The sequence below is a fragment of the Brassica oleracea genome, chromosome C9, assembly GCF_000695525.1.
Source record: "Brassica oleracea var. oleracea cultivar TO1000 chromosome C9, BOL, whole genome shotgun sequence".
In the NCBI taxonomy this organism is placed as follows: Eukaryota; Viridiplantae; Streptophyta; class Magnoliopsida; order Brassicales; family Brassicaceae; genus Brassica; species Brassica oleracea.
This window is the reverse complement of record NC_027756.1, coordinates 48,240,015-48,244,657: the sequence shown is the minus strand read 5'-3', so window position 1 is coordinate 48,244,657 and position 4,643 is coordinate 48,240,015.

Below are 4,643 nucleotides of genomic sequence, written 5' to 3'. Positions count from 1 at the left end.
CGACGAAGATTTTTCCCATGTTGTTCAGAGCCTACACATGTGTACATTCCTGTATGATCCAGAGCCTACACAGTGTGTATATTCCTGACCATGGAGAGATTGTTTGTGTGAGGAGTCCAGATGGTAATAAGTCGTGGCTGAGATAGAATATGGCTGAGCTTTGAAGATACTTCAGGAAGGAGTATTGATGGAGAGGCAGACCAGTGTTTGATCAGCCATCCACCAGGCTGAATCTCCTCATGAATTGCAAGAACCGGTTGACTTAAGCGTAGACCGTTTGGTTATTGAGCTCCTGGTTCAAAAGACTTACAAGAGGCAGGAGAGAAGAGATCAAGGGAGGAACCGGTTAGCTTAAGCGCAGCTGTTTGGGTGATGCACTCCTGGTTTCAAGACTCAGTGTTGCTCACTTCCAAGCTTGGTCCTTCACTCATTTTCTCCGGATCAAGCTTGAGGAGGGGTAATGGTGAGCAATCCTGAAGGTCCAAGTCATATGTTGCCTCAGTTACCTCTAAAGGCATTGGAGCATAGACCAAGGGTGGATCAGTTGGCTTAAGCGCAGGTGTTGGTACTGTTGTGCTCCTAGTTTAGGTTCAGTATTGCTCACTTTCCAAGCTTGGTCCTTCACTTATACTCTCCGGATCAAGCTTGAGGAGGGGTAATGGTGAGCATCATTCCTGAAGGTTCAAGTCGTCCATTGCCTCACCACAGATCAGAAGTGGAGTTGAAGTGGCGTTCACCAGCCATCTAAAACCCACTACAAAGAAACATCAACATGGACAACAACAACTTGGTGTTAGAACAGATGGCCATCATAGACTACTTGACAAGAAAATCATGTGGAGCTGAGTGGAATGCTATGGATCAGCCCAAGGCGTGGAGTTAGAACAGTTTCCTTCTGGTTGGGAAGCTATGGATCAACTACTATATAGAGTTAGAGCAGTTACCTTCAGGTGGAACAATACCTTTTGGTTGGGAAGCTATGAATCAGCTACTATATGGAGTTAGAACAGATACCTTCAGTTGGGAAGCTTTGAATCAGCCCATAGCATGTGTGCTTGTACCTGGTTGATGAAGTTTAAGGAAGCCAGCAAATGGTGATTTACAATCTGGCCACATATATGCAAGGACACAAGGAGTATTCAACTAGGGATTTTCTTGGCTGAGCAATCACATGATGGTGGCAGATCATGGAGTTGCAACGTTCCCCTACATGTTGAAAGCTTCAAGAGTGACAATGCACAGACTGGTTGAGAAGTAGTTGGTGTGAGGGATTCAAGTGTTCAGTACTCCTCACCAGCATTCCAGAAATGTTTACACGGTACCTATTGAGCTCATGAGAAAAGGAAGGCTTGGATTCAACCCTAAATGGAAGCAAGAAGCTAGAAGAAAGGGGGAGACAAGCTCTGGTCATAAGAAGAAGCTCAAAGGTTGTTTTAAGTGTGAAGCAATGAAAGCATTAGAGTCTGCTAGCCATTGAAGTAAGGCCATGATCCAGAGTTTATGAGTCCCTCAACATCATCATAAGGCTCATAAACTCACTGGCCAATCCCGAGGCTGAGAGGCTTGTACTCTTTTCCTAAGTGTGGTTTTATCCCAAAGGGTTTTCTATGCTTAGGTTTTTAATGAGGCAAGTACTCTCAGTTCCAAGCTTGCCCAAAGATCTCCTATGGTCAAGCTTGAGGGGGAGTGTTGACATGAAGCAGAATTAAGCAGCTAGACTTGAGAATTAAGCTGCCAGACTTGAGAATACTTATAAGGTCTTATAAGGTCTTATAAGGTTTTATAAGGTTTTATAAAGGTTTTATAAGGCTTTATAAGAAGCACCAGACTTGAGATGTAAGCTGTCAGACTTGAGACTTGAGTGCCAGACTTGTGCCTAAGAGTGAAATTCGTGCAACTTCAACTTGAGAGGCAAATTTGAATTCAAATTAGGTTCTGACCTTTGGAGAGAGAGGTTGAACAAGTGGGGATTAAAATAACATGTTGGAGAGAAGAAAGATGGATGTTAGGAGCTGTCACTATCACATTGGAATCTCTCCTGCATCTCAGCCATTCAATTCAAATTAATTCAGATCCTCCCATCCCAACCATTCATTTTTAATCCAGATCTATCTCTCTTTGTCTTCTACCTCTCATTTGTCTAGTGTGTGTGTTGGGTATAAAGAGCCCTCATTGTAATCAATTATAATCTAAGCTGAAAGAGGGGAGTTCCCTTTTTTTCTTCACCATTATCTTCTCTCTTGGTTACTGTCAATCTCTATAATCTCTTGATACTCATACTCTTTTATTCTCAACTTAATTTACTCTTCATCACTTATCTCTCTGTTTACTATGTTCCTCATTTTCTTTTACTCTCATATTAATCATCTTTTCTTGCATCAAACATCTTACATAGTCTCAAATGTTTCTTTCATTTCTCATGTTTTGCATCCTTTCTTTGTTTTTCTTTTGTTGGTATAGGGTATTAACATTGTGTTCAAAGTCGGTTTAGAATTGTTGAAGCGTTGCCATGATGATTTGGTAAAATTTCCATTTGAGGAACTCATGCATGCTTTGGAAGAAATGAAACAGGATCGTGAGAAGGCCGTAGCTAAACCGGTTTAAACGGCCAAACCGGTTCAACTATAGTGTTTGATAAACTTGGGGCTTGGAGCCCCAGGGTCTGTTAATTATGGATTTATTTATCTCTCATTCTTTTTATTGCCCCTCATGTGTGAAGAAAGCATAGTAATTTCCTTTCTTCTGTAAAAATAAGTTTGGATTCCAAGAAAACCAACTTTATAGTTTCTTCTTTCTTTTTTTTGGCATAATTGTTTTTTTAACATGATTCTGTAATGTCTAAGTCACAATGTATTGTATATTCTCAAAGTCCAAATGTAATGATAAAACAGAAACTAAGAGAAATTCTATATGATTTAAGTTAGGGGTGTCAATTCGGGCTGGTCCGGTCTGGCCCGGTCCAAACCCGTTAAGCCCGTAAATATTTGAGTTCGGTCCAGAAATATTTTGGGCATAGAATTCAAAGTCCGTTCCTTATAGGGCTCTAGGGTTTTTCGAGTTTTTTTGGGGTTTTCTAAAAATAATTTGTCATTATCACTTCTATTGTTTTAATACATGTGAATTTTCATTATAAACAATTTCAATTTTTTTATTTTAAAATATAAAGTGAGTTTATAACTTTATTCTTTGTCAAAAATGTTTTACTTTTCAAATGCTTTAAAAATATATTATAAACAGGCCAAATTTAATAAGATTTAAATAATAAAATATAAATTAAAACTAAATATACAAAAGAATAAAATTTATGATAAACATGGTCAAACGTTTCATACTTTGAATTTTGAAAAAAAATGTTGTACATAAAAGAAGAATGTACATTTGCAAAATTTAAAATGTGACACTAATAATGGTTTTGATTGCAAGAACGATAATATTTAAACTAACGTATACAATTTTGGGTTTTTGGACCGAGCTCTAGCCTAAACAGGCTTAGGTCCAAAATACCCAAAGCCCAAACGAGCTTAGCCCGAAATGCCCAATTTTTTTGGGCTTATAAAACTAAGTCCAAACCTGGTAATTTTTAAAGCTGGAAAGGCTCGGGCTGCGGCCTTCGACCCTAATTGAGATGTATAATTTCAGTTTGGCTTCTCATCACAGAATTCACACCATCTCTCTGTCTGCATACTTCCTGTATTACTCATTTGATGTCCTAATGTGTCACTTACCTCACTGATTTAAAGATTATGTTTTCGCTTGTGAGTTTTGCTTGTTGAATGCGGAGCTTTAGATGCAGCTTTAGCTCAGCCTGTTTAGAAATTTTTTCTCCAAGCTTTATATATGAATTGAAACTGTTTTAATCGCTGTCTTGATATCCCAAATCTTTTTTCTTACAACTTGTACAAGAAACACCACGTGCTTATTATTTTGGAGGAAAGGGAAGGACCCTTGAATCATCACAAATTTCTAGAGATCTTAAACTTGTTAAAAAATTTGGAAAACTTCTAGTGATTTGTTCAGTGAGTTGCAGTTTCTTCATCAGTCATCACACCTGGAAAATCAAATACTCGCTTGAAGATCATTAAAAAAAAGGAGTGAACCTTTTCCCAGAGAGAGAATATGAGAAGCTTCGGCGTGTGGACTATGTTTATCTGAATTGACAGCGGATTCGAACTCGGATCTCCTAGAGATCTACGGAAGACCTTGAAGATCATTAATATCTTATCAATGACCTAAATTATCTCTGTTTTTTATTGTTATTTGTACTACTAGTTTTACAAGTACGAAACAACACTATATATGTAGGTACAGTTGAAAGCCATTGGCATCAATGGTCTCTCAGTAATGATCCCCTAAGTTCAAGATAATACAGTAAATGGTACTAATACTCACACTACAAGAAAACATATTTTTTACTAGGGTAGTATTCGTTGTAAACTCGTCGTAAACGGGGTGTTACGACGAATTAACGTCGAAAGACGTTTCGTTGTTAAACGTCCGTCGTAACGGAGGTTTCGTCGTAAACGACTCGTTACGTTTACGACGAAATATATTCCTTGTAAAGCGGAGGGAAAGGATTCGTCGTAAATGACACGTAAGCTTTCGTCGTAAAGCACACGTAATTGTTTCGATGTAAAGCACACGTA